This window comes from Urocitellus parryii, chromosome 2, assembly GCF_045843805.1.
Source record: "Urocitellus parryii isolate mUroPar1 chromosome 2, mUroPar1.hap1, whole genome shotgun sequence".
Taxonomy (NCBI): domain Eukaryota; kingdom Metazoa; phylum Chordata; class Mammalia; order Rodentia; family Sciuridae; genus Urocitellus; species Urocitellus parryii.
This window is the reverse complement of record NC_135532.1, coordinates 180,094,590-180,110,277: the sequence shown is the minus strand read 5'-3', so window position 1 is coordinate 180,110,277 and position 15,688 is coordinate 180,094,590.

Below are 15,688 nucleotides of genomic sequence, written 5' to 3'. Positions count from 1 at the left end.
TAGGCAAGTTATTTACTATACTTTGTGCCACAGTCCAGCTCCAGCAAAATAACTGGGGGGGTGACGAGCAACTTGTGTAGATTGATACAGCAGGAGTGGGAGCCCTTTATTGTATGACAGGAGTGGTATATGTACATTCCACACAGCTTATCTTAATTAACATAAAATAGATACAGCAGTCAACCAATAAGGAATCTCCACACTTAATAGCTCGCTGGCGCCACCTCACAAACCACTCCCCCTGGCAAAATACCAGGTGCCATCCTGACTTGTTTACAGACTCTAACAACAATGGATGTGTAATTTTCTTAATCCTCAAAAAAAAAAAAAAGGCAAAAAATAAAACATTGTCACTGGCATCATCTGGTGATGGCAAGGAGTGGGTTATTATATATAAAACATTTAGAAAAGGGCCTGACACGTGTTAACTGCTCAACAAATTAGAGCTCTTATAATACTTGGTACTGGGGAAGATGGGAGGATCTGAAAGAGTACATCACGGTGAGAATGGGAAGTAGAGTGAAGGTAAGAGATTTTGCAATAGGAGAAGTTTGTTATCATGCCATAAAAATACTACTTATAATAAAATAATAATATAAAACTTATAATCACTAGCAAAATAACCAAAAGTAACTGAAATTAATTTTCTAATGACCTATACGTGTATATGTAATTTTAATTTCCAAACAAAAAACTAAACTCTCAAAATGCAATTTGCTGCTTTTTCAACCCTCTCCCCTATCCTGTTTTTTTTTTTTCTCCTCATGAAAAAGCTTTAGTAAAGACAATTTATCCTATGGAATTTGAGCAAAGTAGAGGTTAAATCAGAAGCAATAAATAGTGGTGAACATAGAGCAAAAAGGACATGACATTTCAGAAGTCTTATAGTTAAGAGTGAATCTGAACCTGATTTTCTGTTGCTCTGATCTGTGATGCCACACAATTGGGGTCAAAGCCTACAGGTGAGTGCAGTTGGTTGGATGAAATGCCTGTGTTCCTGTTGCAGAGGCCAAACAGGCTGGAATTCAGCCGCAAACAGCTGATATCTTCTCTCTAATAACCATCTTTCTCTATCACTTTTTGTTAATGGTGGCTGCCACCACATTCCCATGAGCTTCATTAAATATTTACTGAATATTAAACAGTTTGCTAAACACAGATCCAGTACTTACAACAGATAAAGACTTGTTTCTGATTTGGTATAGTTTTGTTTTGTTAAAACTGTTTTCAAACCCTTGGCAGGTTATAAAGAGAAATGCTTACTTACAATCCATACTAATTGATAAACAATAGTCACATGTGGCTATGTATATATTAACTAATAAAATTAATATTAAGGATTTAGTCCTGGCCACATTTCAAGGGCTCTGTCCTGCTACTGGCAATGTACAGGATAGTGCAGACATAGAACACTACATCACATCACACGCTTCTGTTGTTCAGCCTTCCACTGGAACGTTATGGTCATCATTCTAAAATGGATTTGACATCCATTTGCAGATTTTGAAACTTTCTGTTTATATGCCTTAAAAATTAGTATATTAATTTCCTATGGTGACTCGAACCAGAAATTTAGCAACTTCAAACAACAAATTTATTGACATGTAACCTTTTGTTCTACAGCTCAGAACACTCCAAATGGATACCACTGGGTTGAAATTAAGTGTCACCTGAATCACTTACTTTTCTGGAGGCTTTGTCTCTTGCCCTTGTAGATTCTAGAAGCCAGCTACATTCTTTGCTTTATGGCTCTCTGTCGTCTCCATTTTTCCAAGCCAGCAACATAGAGCCTAATGCTCTTCATAAAGCCATATCTCTAGTTCTCTCTCAAAGTTTCACTTAAAAAAAATATTTTAAGTTGTAGATGAACACAGTACCTTTATTGTGTGTGTGTGTGTGTGTGTGTGTGTGTGTGTGTGTTTCCAAGGTTTGAACCCAATGCCTCACATGTGTGTGGCAGGTGCTCTACCACTGAGCTACATCCCAGCCCCTAGTTCTTTCTCTTTTGCCTCCCTCTTCCCCTTAAAATAACTCCTGTGACAACACTGATGATCAACCTTAGTTCCATCCACAATCTTAAGCCACCTTTTTCCATGTAACATAACATATTCTCTGGTTTGAGATCTTGGCACATGGATTTCTGGAGTGGGGGAAGGTTATCACTCCACCTACCGTGATGAGTAAATATTTTACAAGGTGTGATTTTCCTTGGAGACAGAGGCTCTATAAATATATTACACCTAATTCTTCATGTTTATACTTTAATAAAACTCTGATTATATGTAACAAATAAGTTAAATAATTAATTATTAAGAAAAATAAGACATTCATAATTTGTTTAATATGTGCCAGGCAGTATAGGCTAAGATTCTAGGAGCTTACACGTATGAACTCATGAATGAATTAGTGAATAGAGACATTACATGAAAGGAAGAAAACACAGGGAATGATGATCACAAAAATAGAGTCTTTTTTTTTTTTTTCCTGGCATGGTAACTTACTCAGCTGTGCAATTTCTCTGGAGTTTGATAAAATTATTTTTAACATTCCTTCTAACTCTTAAAATTTTCCTTCATGAATTAAGGTAGCTGAAAAAGATAGGATTGCAAAATAGCATGATATTGAGCAATTCAGAAGTGTTCTGTATTACTTCAAAGTAAAACAAGACAGTATATACAAGAAAAACAACAGAGACGATTTAATCAGATACAGCAGAGCACATCTCAATTTTAGTTGCAAGATATACTGTGCATGAAGAGTTGTGAAACTGGATAAAAGTAGTCAAAACTGAGCCCAGTAACTCTGAGGGTACTCACTTGTCTATCTCATTGATTGAGACTGAAGGGGGCGTACTGAAGAAGCATGCATAGTACCACTTAAGGTAGACTGATGTTGATTATGAATTCTAAACATGTTTAAACAACACTTCATCTCCTTGCTTTATTTTAGTCCTACGTTTAGAAAGGGAAAATAAAAGAATACCATTGCCTCTAAAAAGAGCAACAGTTCTGTCAAATGCTGTTAGACTCTAAACAAATAAACCTTTGTACCTGACAAGGTTCATAAACAACAAATACTTTCTGTTCTATAGACATTAGTCTGTGGGTTATGCAGTACCTCATTGAAGGTCATCCCAAAGAGTGACAAGAAGGCTATTTCTCCACAACATTAGGCAAACAGAACCTTTTCAAATGCAATAAACTGGAATTTAGGAACTCTTAGGGGCCACACATTTCAGATTGAAGTGTTTTAAAGTAATTAATTTTCTCTTAAAGGATTTTGATTTTGAGAATCAACCAGACTCTTTGAAATATTTGGTCTGATGTTATTATAAATAGATTAGCAAATGGGCTGTGTTAAGTACCTTAAACATTCTAACTTAAATGTATGTATCCTTACTTAAAACCTGTGGATAAAATTACACTTACTATCAATTGGAAATTTTTACTTATAAGAATTGAAAATTATATAAAACTACTAAACCCATATCTGTATAATTTGTGAACCTATTGATTAATTTCTTATCCAGCTGTGATGTTCTGCTTAATGTTGTATAGCCCATTGAACATATCACACTTATTAACATATCATTATAGTTAAGAGTTTTTTTCTGTAATACTAAAAGCATAAAATATGCTTTCCCTAATGTAGAGTCTTTGTTTCTCATGTTTCACTCATTCATTTGTTTATTCATCTTTTGTATTCTTTAAAGTCTTAATTCCTTGCAATGATAAAAGGTTCATATTCCATTAGAGGTAATAGGAGCCTGATAGAACTGTTGAAATAGAACCATGTTAAGTTTTATGAAAAATATAAAGATATCATTGAAACAGATTGGTGGGGTTTCTAAAATTTGAGGCAGGGAAGCAGAGGAGGATGGTCATTAAAAAGATATTACTTAAAACTAAACCATGACAGATGTGGATGAACTATTTATTGCTTCTTGATTCATTCACTCATTATTGCTCTGTGCCAAAGCAAGGCAAAACAAAGCCATACTTGTTCTCAAGTCATTCAAACTCTATTTGAGAAATAATTTATAAAGAACTGAAATATGAGGGAATTATTATGATAAAATGTGTGTGTGTGTGTGTGTGTGTGTGTGTGTGTGTGTGTGTACACTACTGTGTTCAGCACAGTGAGGGGAAGTTGTAGTGCATTAAGATTGGGGAGGGTGATACCAGACCAGAACAGGGTATTTCATAAATGTCAATGTGTGAAATTTTTGACCAGTGTATTTGTTATGTCAGGTAGAAAGCCCTGAAATACAAGATGGGTAAGGAAGAAAGCTTTGAAGAACCTGCCAAGGTAGAAACTTTAGGCTGTATTTCTTAGGTTATGTGGAAGCCCTGAGTGATTTTATATACAATCACTGAACATTTTTCGAATGTTCTTCTACATCTATTGAGAAATCTTCTTCTGCTCTGTGCCTCAAGAAGCAAATCTTTGCATTTGCATCTTTAGTGTCTTTTGCCCTTTGGCCAAAGAGTAGCACCTTTAGGAAAACAGATGGCAGGAGAATGAGATTGGTGTGGTAGATGCTGTTAGTACCCCATCCCATTTTCATTGTTATGATGGTATATCCATAGCCCAAGTCCTGCAGATGTTGGCTGCTAAGATTATAAAACATCACAATATTGAGAAATTCAGAAGTGTTCTATATTACTTTAAAATAAAACAAGACAGTACACTGGAAGACTAAAAACCTGATGTAAAAGCATAGTTCCTCGTATCTGGTCAGTACATGTCTAGAAACAAATGACATTCCAGAGCTTTCACAGGTTCAGGCTGTGGATGAATTTCTTCCAAACCTTGTCTTTGGCTAACTACATCCTTTATTCTATCTCACTTCTATTTACTCTTTAAAATTTATCTTGATTGGGTCTAACATGTGTGAGACCCTAAGTTGAATCACTAGCACCCTACCTCCCTCCCCCCAAAAAAATTGTCCTGACAGCATAAATGAATAGTATAAAATTCCCTAAGAATTTGATTATAAAGAATCCAATTTAATTTGGGAATGGTAGCATACTTCTATAATCCTAGTAACTCAGGAGGCTGAGGCAGGAAGATTACAAGTTTGAGGCCAGTCTTTACAACTTAGCAAGGCCCTGTCTCAAAATAAAAAGGGCTGAAGATGTGCCTCAGTGGTTAAATGCCCCTAGGATCAATCCTCAGCACCCCAAAACAAAAACAAAGGACAACAACAAAACAAAACCAATTTAAGATAATAGTTGTCAGCAATGCTTTTATAGAGAAGACTCTCATGATTTAATTCTGGAATTGGAACATGCCCCAACTAGATGGCAATGAAGAGCCCATCCTCAGTGTTAAGTGGCAAATTAATTGTTTTTGTTTTATGTTTATAGCAGCACAATTACTAAGGTGATAGAAAGATATTTGCTTTTTACAATGTCTTTGGCATTTGAGGGAAAAAGTAATGTGGAATTGAGTAGCTATTAGTGAGCAATATCTGGCAGATTCAGGAGAGTAGGTGACTAATTATTAATTTAAAACTAGGAGTTAAAGTCTTGCAATCTTTAAGAGATGCTAATCATTTGGAGCTGGAGGCACACCAAGCTGGTAAACAGGCACAGAGCTTAATTGTGAGAATGCAGAACTTCAGAGAAGGCTGAATTTACAACCTAGGTAAGACTGGAGGTTATAATAAGACATGCAAGTTTCAGAGAATGGGAAATAAATTACAAAAGATTCAGTGTTCGCCATATCTGTGATGTTTTTAAGTACCCAGGGTTCTGGGCATAGTGGGAAATCCCCTCCAAAGTAAAGTTACTGCATCTTGTGCATCAGACCATTAAGAAAGAAGCAAAATGCAGCAAATCCCATACTACAGAATATTTCCCTGAAAGACTTTGCAAGTGATGGAGAAAGGTGCTAGTTTTCAGTGGGGCCATGAACAAGAAAGAGGATGCCAGGCTTTGTAGTACAAATCGTCCTACCATGAAACTCATGTGACTCAACAGATTCTGTAGTGGCACAGGTATTATCTGCAGGAGATAAAGATGCCATCTGGAGTCTCCAGCAAGCCCCAACAGAAGAGTTTTGAAGCTGAGATTCTGGAGTAAGTCCATGCCATCCATCAGCAGGAAAGAAAAGCACTGAAAATTCAGATGCTAGAAATGCTTCTGGGAATGAAAAAGTAAATGTCTAAGTAAGTGACATCGAATAACCATAAAAAAAGCTGCTTGTTATGAGCTGGGAGCTTACAGACACATGAAATCATTAACTTGAGCAGCCCCAGAAGCAATTACTTGTTAAATGGAAGGGATATGTCTTGGATCATCCTCAAACAGATCAAAAGGACATAAGTAAGCTGGATTGATAGGTACCTCAGACTCCTGTGTCACCAGCAGAATCTCAGCAGACATTATCACTCAACTCACACTTGAAGCTTCACAGAAGATTATTAGGACCACCCAGTAGAGGAAGAAAATAACCTAACATTGGTTTATGGATGATTCATCTTGATATGTAACTGTGAGCCAAAAATGGACTGCTGTTAAAATATATCCCCACTCAGGGAAGCCCTGAAAGACAGGAGTGTGGCAAGACACCAACAGAAGGTAGGACTGTAGTCAGTGTTACGCATCATGAAATTTTGTTGGGAGAAAAAATTATATGAAATAAAGATCTATTGGTTCTCCCACTTTCTGCAGAGGATATGTTCTAAGATCCACTAGGGGATGCTTGAAACCATAAACAGTACAAAACTCTACATGTATTATGCTTTTTCCATACATACACATGCATACACAAATTTAATGTCCTTTCCATCTTAAGTACTTCACACACACTGTGTTTAACTTTTGTAGTTCAAAAAGCAGCAACGAAAGTAGCACTAATTTCTATTTTCCTTCTTTGCAGTTTCACAGAATGATTTGTTCTTACTGCAGATCTTAGCATTCTCAGCATAGGACTTTTTTCTTCCTTATAGTTAAGACTTTTCATCTTTTTACAGAAAGAAAGCACTTTAATGGATTCTCTTTTGCATATCCAAATTGCTAGCTTCATTACTCTTGCATTTGGGGTCCATTATTAAGCAAAATAAGGGTTACTTGAACACAAGCACTGAGATACTTTGACAGTAGATCTGCTACTGAGGACAATGACGACGAAGAAACAGGAATATTGTATATAGCATTGATATTCTGGCAAAAGGGAAGGTTCCCATCCTGGGTGAGAAGGAGTGGCACAGTGAGAAATTTATCAAAATACTCAGAATAACATTCAATTTAAAATTTATGAACTGTTTATTTCTGGAAATTTCCATTTAATAAATTCAAGCTATGGTTGACCACAGATAATTGAAACTGTAGAAAGTAAAACTACATGTAATGGAGGTTTGAATGTGGGAGAAGTAGTGAGGGTCTCAGTTTATTTCATCTGAAGGGAGTAAAATTCTCAAATTAGGGACAATTTGGTTCAGGGAAGAAAAACATGACTGGACATATGGTAATGGACACAAAGTCAGAGCAACTTGCCATTGCATCTGATTACTTGCAGCTGGAAGGAGGGTTAAGAGACTACCTGGTAAACAGGTGCAGGACTTAATTGCAGAACATCTGTTGTCAAAGAGGCACAACCCAACCAAGTATGGAGGATGACCAGTCCAATAGCTTGTAAGCCAGGAGCTTTATGAGCTGAATGGGATCATGAATGGAGTAGCAAATGGTGGCAAAGATGGAGACAATCTGTGAACCCAAGATCATGGGCTCTCTTCTCACTGAAACTTACACAGCTAATGCCATGGCTAAGTATTCAACCCATTCAGGAATAAATCTCTATGTTTAGCCCCTAATATGATACTATCTTTTGAGAAAACAAGTCAGACACTTCTTAGCAAATTGATAAAACTGGGCCTTTCTCATCCTGACCAAGGTAACAATTTATCTTGGGTAGAACTGATATCTATTCTAATTCATTTGCCTTTCCTACCAGAAAAATATCAGCATAATTCCAAAAGGCTCATGGAGAGACTTATTGGATAGGCTTCCCAATAATATCAACTCAAACCATGAGACCCACCTTCCCTTTATTGTAAAGGTGGTATTGGAGTGGATATATTGCAGAGGAACTCTACTGGTTCTATGAAACATTGAATCCTTTGGAGATTACATACCTGATGGAGCATGGAAAATGACGTTTAAAGAATTCCAAGCTTGGAGATGACATCCTGAATTGGAGACATGATCCTTTAGCAATTAGTACATTTATAGTAAACCAGGGGCTAGTGAACCAGGGTCCTCAATAGGTAGAATTCATGGGTTCAGAAACTGAGATGGAGGAAGTGGTATGCACTTCATCACCCCAGGACCAGGCAGGAGATGTCATATTTTCTATTTCCTTTTCTTTAGAACTGTGGGTTTATAGGTTCTATTTCTCAGAGACGTATCCATTTATTCAGTGACACAGCAGGTGTCTTACTAAACTTAAAAACATGGCGATAACTGGTTCCTCACATTCATCTGTAGACCCGCAAGTAAAGAAAAGAATTACAATAAAGGCAGTGTTGAATATACTGAGATACTTTAATATGAACTGGGATATTTCAGCATGTATGTCTAAGGAGATAGAGTCTCTGCTACTTGATAAGGGTGTGAAATAATGTTTTGGTATGCAAGTGAAACAGAGGGTTCATCTTGGTATTGCCCAATTTTAACTGTGAATTTAGAAGTATAGTGATCATTGTCTGGGAAGGACATGATAACTAGGAGATCAAGTTTCTCATCATACAAGCCACTAAACCACAGAAGTTCTAGGTGAGGGTAAGAGAATTTATAAGTATAGGTGAAAGAGAGGATGAGTATTATTTACAGCCTTGAGACCAACTGTGGCAGAGAAGTTTGTAAGTTATCCTACGGGAGCCCCTCTCACAAGCTTTCCCAGAAATTAAGACCCACCTAAATTCTGAAGAAACTGAGAACAATTAGGAAAAGCTAATTCTGAGAAGCAAATGAACCTAAGAATTGCAAGTGGTCAATTTGGCAGAAGCTCTTGGTACCTCTTGAGTTCCCTTTGGCTGGGCTGGTGCACGCATCCCCGCCCTTGCTGTAGGTCTTGGCTGAAAACTGTTCAAACTGGTACTTTCTCTGACTGCCCTAAGATAATTGCAGATACCACCCACAGATACTGGAGAAGTTAAACTCTTCCCTGACTGACTGATGTGGGTGTGGCAGAGCAGGCCTTTTATTTTTTCTGTGCATAGATTTATTTTTCTCTGGTTACATCTATGCTCTAGAGTTTCCTATGGAGTTAGGTTGAGCCTGGACCTCTCCTGAAATCACATTCTTGCCTAACTCCATCCTTAGCTTTTACCTGCTCTACTTAATTTCTTCCATATTTCTGTGAAGAGCATTTCCAAATAAATTACATGCATAAGATTCCCCTACCTCATGCTCTGCTTCTTGGTTCCCTGTCCTAAACCAATTTGGTATAGCAATGGCAGGCTGTGTTCCTCTTTCTGAAGATCACAGTCTCCTCTGGTGCTCATTTCCTGTATGTACACCTCTCTTATCAGTCTCTGGTGAAGACTGAATCTCCTTTTACATTTTAGGATGACCTGTGATACTTAGCTTTCCTGTTGCTAGTCCTTCAAGCTTTAAATGTTGCTAACATCTTTGAATTTAATCCCTTCATTTAACTCTTCTGAATTCCTGTATTTGCAAGTGACATTGGTTTCCTGTCACAATCCTGAATAAAAAAGTAGGGGAAAGCTGGGAGTGACAGGATCAGATTTACATTTAGAAAGATCAGTTTGGCAGCACAGTGCAGGAGAGATTGTGAGAAAGGCAAGTCTTGCTGCGAAAAGATGGCTTAATAGGTTATGGTAATAATCCAAAAAATGATTGAAAAAACCTTAAACTTCAATATCCATGGAGATAGCACATTGGGGTAAATTTGAATGATAGATAGGCAGTGAAATTCATTTAAAGATTGAAATGTCTTAACTTCCTAAGAGAATTGGAACCACATATGGGATTTTATGATTATTTTTCTAACACGTATAAAAAATATTGACTACTATCCTTGAGGAGCTTGTTGTTTTAATAATGAAATGTGTTGTGGTGTTATTTTTCTATTTCTATAAGGAATGCCTTTAGGAATTTGGTGGTATTGCATTAAATTTTTATACTGAATTGAATTTGCATTGGATTTTTATATTGCAATACTACTACAAGGTAATATTACTACTGCAATACTAAAACAAGGTAAATTCTATACTAGGTTTATAAACAAAGTACTGTGAAAGCAAGAAAAAAAATATACACCACTATCTGTCATGAATATTGATGAAAAAGTCATCAATAAAAGAGCAAATTGAATTCAACAATATATTAAAAGCTCATATATCATTATCCAGTGGGAGTTATACTTTTCATGCCAGTTTAATCTATGCAAATCAATTGATGGGATACATCATATTATTGAAGTGAAGGACAAAAACAACATAATCATATCAATTGATGTAGAAAAAGTATTTAACGAAGTTTAATACCCATTCTTGATAAAAAGCCTTAATAGCTTAGATATAGAATGAAACTCCATGGCTAACATCATAAGAAATAGGAAAAACTGAGAAATTTTCCTCTATGATTTGTCAAAACGCAAGTATGCCCATTCTTGCTGCTTCTGCTTAGCATATTATTAGAAGTACTCTCCAGATCAATTAAATTGAATATAGGAAATGAAACATACTCAAATTAAAAAGGAAGAATTTAAATTAACTGTATTTGTAGATTGCACGAATCTAATGTAGAAAATCTCTCATCTTCTCTCTCTCACACACCCACACAAACAGTTGAAATAAAATAAATGAATTAATTAAAATTGAAGGATATAAAAATCAACAAAAATATGGCATTTCTATACATAAGTAACAGTCTAAACATAGCAACAAAAAATAAGATACTTAGGAATAAATTTAAGGAGATAAAAGAATTGTTCATTGAAACCTAGAAAACATTGGTAAACATATATGATGGGAACACAAATGGAATGATATTCAAAGCTCATGGGAGGAAGTAATTAATATTGCTAATGTGCTCAAACTACACAAAGTAATATAAAAATTCAGAGCAATACTACCAAATTCCCAAAGGCATTGCTTGTAGAAATAGAAAAATAATACCAAAATTTCTATGGAACCAAAAAAGATTCCAAATAGCTGAGGTAATTTTGAGGTAAAACAGAAACAAAAGTAAAAACAAAGTTGGAGACATCATACTTCATGATTTAAAATTATATTACAGGATTGAGTATGTAGTTCAGTGGTAGAGCACTTGCTTAGCTTGCATAGGTCCCTGAGTTCAATTCCCAGTACTGCCTAAATACATAAACAAACAAACAAACAAATAAATAAATAATATTGAAAAGCTATTGTAATCAAAACAATATGGTACTGATATAAAAACACATATAGACCAGTGAAACAAGAGAGCCCAGAAATAAATTCAAGCATATATGGTCAAATAATATTCATTAAGAGGATATTCAATGGAGAAAAAGATAATCTTTTGATAAGAAATGCTGGGAAAATTGTATTTCCACATGCAGGAAGTAAAATGGAGCCCTTACCTTACAGCATACAAAAAATCAACTCAAAAGGGACAAATGACCTACATGTAAGGCCTGAAATCATGAGACGGTCAGAAGAAAACAATGGGGAAAAGTTCCATGAGTTTGTTCTTGTCAATGATTTCTTCAATTTCATACCAAAACTACAGAAGCCATAATAGATAAATGGGGCCACATGCAACCAAAAAATTTTCAGCATAGGAAAGGAAACAATTTAAAAATAGAAAAGGAACTCTACAGATAGGAATAAGTATTTGTAAACAGTTTTAATGAAGGATTAATATTCAAGATTTATAGAGAAGTCAAAGGCAAGAAAAATATAACCCAATTGAAAAATGACAAAGGACTTGTATAGACATTACTGCAAAGATGATATAAAAAGCCAACAGGTTTATGAAAAGGTGCTCAACATCACCAATCATCAAAATCATCAGTAAATGCATATCAAAGCCCACTATGAGATATGACCTCACATCTATTATGATAGCTATAAAAAGAAAAGGAAAAATATAAAAAGTACTAGTGAGGTTCTAGAGAAAAGAGAACCTGGTACACCACTAAAACTACCATGTGACCAGTAATCTGTGTTCATGGAATATACCCAAAGGAAATGAAAGTATATATTTGCACTGTTGTGTACATTGCTGTGCATCTGCAAGACCCAAACTAGCACCATAGATGGTTCTAGTTCTATTAGGAAGTTAAGATATTTTAATACTTAAATGAATTTTGCTGCCTGTCCATCATTTAAATTTATCACAAACTGTTATTTCCATAGATATAACAGGTGTTTTCATTAATCCTTCATTAAAACTGTTTATAAGGTGTTTTCAATTACTTTCTGGATTATTCCCCATCCCAATATTCAGTCTTACAATCTTTCAAGAGGAAGAGATCCTGTCATTTGCCACAATATGGAAGGACCTAGAATAGAATCTGATAAATGAATTAGCCAGACACAGAAAGAAAAATATTGCATGGTCTCACTTATATGTGAACTCTAAAAATAGTAAAATGTATAGAAATACAGAATTTTAAAAATCATGCTAGTATTGAAGTGAGGAGAGGCAAAGATAATATGCATATCAAAGGATATAAAGTAGCACATATGTGTGATGAACTATTAAAAAAATAATCTAATGTTCCTGAGGACTATAGTTCGTAACAACATATTATAAGTTCAAGGTTTTAGCTATTTAAGTAAATTATAATTTTTCTTATCATGGTGGGAGAAATGGATATGAAGATGATGGGTATATTAATTTCTCTCTCTTTAGTAACCATTTTGCCATATATTTGTATCTTACAACATCATGTTATATTTCTTAATACACAATAAAATTTATTTGAAAGAATAAATAATAAAATCCAAAAAAAGTGAAAGCACATAAAAATATGCCATCTAACATTGTAAAATACAGAATTGCCTAATTTCTGTAATTAAATAATGTTTCCAAATAAATTAGTTATATTATTTAAATTTCTCTAAATAATTTCTTAAAATTACCAGAAGAGTCAGACAGGGATGCTTAAACACACATCTCACAGGCTCTGTATTTAATGATCTTAATCATATTCACTACCACTATTAGAGATACTACAAATAAATTGCTATTAAATATAATGCAAGCAGTCTGGAACATGTGATGGAATTAATGTACATATAAATTTATAACATTTTCATTTTCATAGCAGTATTGTAAAGTAACAAAGTATATCTTAAGAAATAGACTACATAATTATAAATGTTACATATCATGTATTCTACATGTGTATGTGTACACATGTGAAAATATATTAAACTTAGTTATAAAAGCTATATGTGAATGTATAGTTTTAGCCCAAATTCTTATTTTGGCAAAATATTAAGAATTAAATCATAAAGTTTTGCCTAGTCTTCTGTAAATGAATAAGATAAGCAAGGATGTGAACATGTAAGAAACAGCTAATGACAGCCAAGAATAGGGTGACGAGGGTGCAGGGTGCATGAGGGGAAGTGTTTTGAGAGGATTGTAAATGGCAGCTGGGGCCACACTGGGAGGCGCTGCTCCTATCCATGCTGCAGATGTGGTTGGGACCTGGAGACTGAATGTCAGCAGAGGAGGGTCAGCTAGTTGTGAATTTTTAGATTGGATGAGTGAGTAGAAATAATTTTATTTACCTAGAAATGTGAGTAAAGGAAATAACTCAGGAAAGAGCATGTAAAATAGTCAGAATTCATGGAAAAAGAGCTACTCCAACCCTGAGCTGATGCTGGAATTTGTTGATTTAAGCAGTGAAGGAATCCAAAGATACCCTTCTCCACCCTGATACACAGAGCTTCTGCCGTTATCTGTGTTAAGCGGCAGTTTGAGTTCCTGGTTCTTGTTGTCTTACCACATTTAATGGCAACCAGACAGAGAGAGTTGGCAAGAGCTGCTCGGGCCAGGCAGGCAGGATTTGAGGTTGGGTGGATATTCCTACACAACAGGTCTTTCATAAACTCTGGGTTCCTTCTGTGGTACATCTCAATTTAGGAAATTTCTCTTCTCCCTGGATCACACACTTGCTGCACTTGAGGAATTTGATTTCTCCTCCCTTAGTTACACATTTTCTCACTGCACTTAAGGAATTTGAGTTCCTTCCCATCAGTTTGAATCACTCTTTGACAATCCTGGACTTTTTTGTAAACACACTCCATCTCACTTCTATTATTTTTGTCCTGTGTACACAAGTCTAGTGTTTTCTCCAGGTTCATTTTTTTTTTTTTTTCTGTTGTGTTATTTCTTTTTTCAACATCCTGGCTGACTTTTTTCAGTATGAGCCTGGTGAAGAAAAGGAATTTTGGTTTTAGTTTTCTATTGATGATTGATTAGCTTTACCTCACTGGCTTCTGGCTACTCATTCATTTAATATAGGACAGGGCTGAAATGAACTCACTTTTATTGACTTTCCTTCCCATAACATTTTGACTCTTAGTTTGTCCCAGGTGACCTGCCAACATATCCATCGGTTCTCCCATCAAGTCAGGATTTTACGTTTATTGTACTTTATTCAAATAACCTTATTCATTTATTTATGCAACGTGTACCTGTTGAACTAGTTCTGGCTGTAGGCCAGCCACCAGGACAAACACAAAGAACTGGGCAGCCAAGGCCAGTCCCTTTAAGGGCTCACAGTGTAAGTGAGAACATAAATGAGCATTCACAAGTGTGATCAAAGTAGCTGAAGACAGAGTAGAGATATGGGATTAAGATGGAGAGATCCTTTCTAATCAGAAAGAGAGCCTTTAAAGGAGGACTTACACCAAACCTAAACAAACAAACAAAAACAACAACAGCAACAACAACAACAACAAAAAAGGAATTACTTGTGGAAGAAAAACGGAAGAATTTTCTAGAAAAAGAAAACATCACCTTAGAGTGCCTGGATATTGGAGAGAACAGGACTTTTTAAAAACATTCTATTTAGCTGGTGAAGAGATAATGAAGTAAAAGAAGTACAGAGAGGTGAGGCTGTGACCAGATCTAGGACATGTTGAGCCATCTTAAAATTTTGGACTCTCTCCTATGGACACTAAAAAGCCTCTGAAAAGCTTTAAGTGGGGATATGCCCTGATCATATTTGCATTTTAAGAATTTTAATCTGATTACTAATAATGAAAATGAAATGAACAAATTTTTATTTTATATTTACCTCAGTAATAACTGTGAATTCTTTACATAAATTCTCCTACTTAATCCTCACAACAACTGTATTGGTTTCCTAGGGCTGCTACAACAAATTACCATAAAATGAGTATCTTAAAATAAAAGAAATTTAGTCTGACAATTCTGGAGCCTAGAAAGCTGAAATCAGCAGATCATGCACCTCCTGCAGACTCCAGTATACAGTGTGTCCCTGCCTTGTCCTTGTCTCTGGTGGTTGCCGGCAATCTTGGCACTCCTTGCCTTGTAGGTACATTATTCCAGTCTCTGCTTTATCTTCACATGACATTTTCCTGAGTGTCACATCATCTTCTCTGTTACCATCTCTGCAGCAAATTTCCCTCTTACAAAGACACCAGTCATTGGATCAGGGCTACCCTCATCCAGTATAATTTCATCTTAATTTA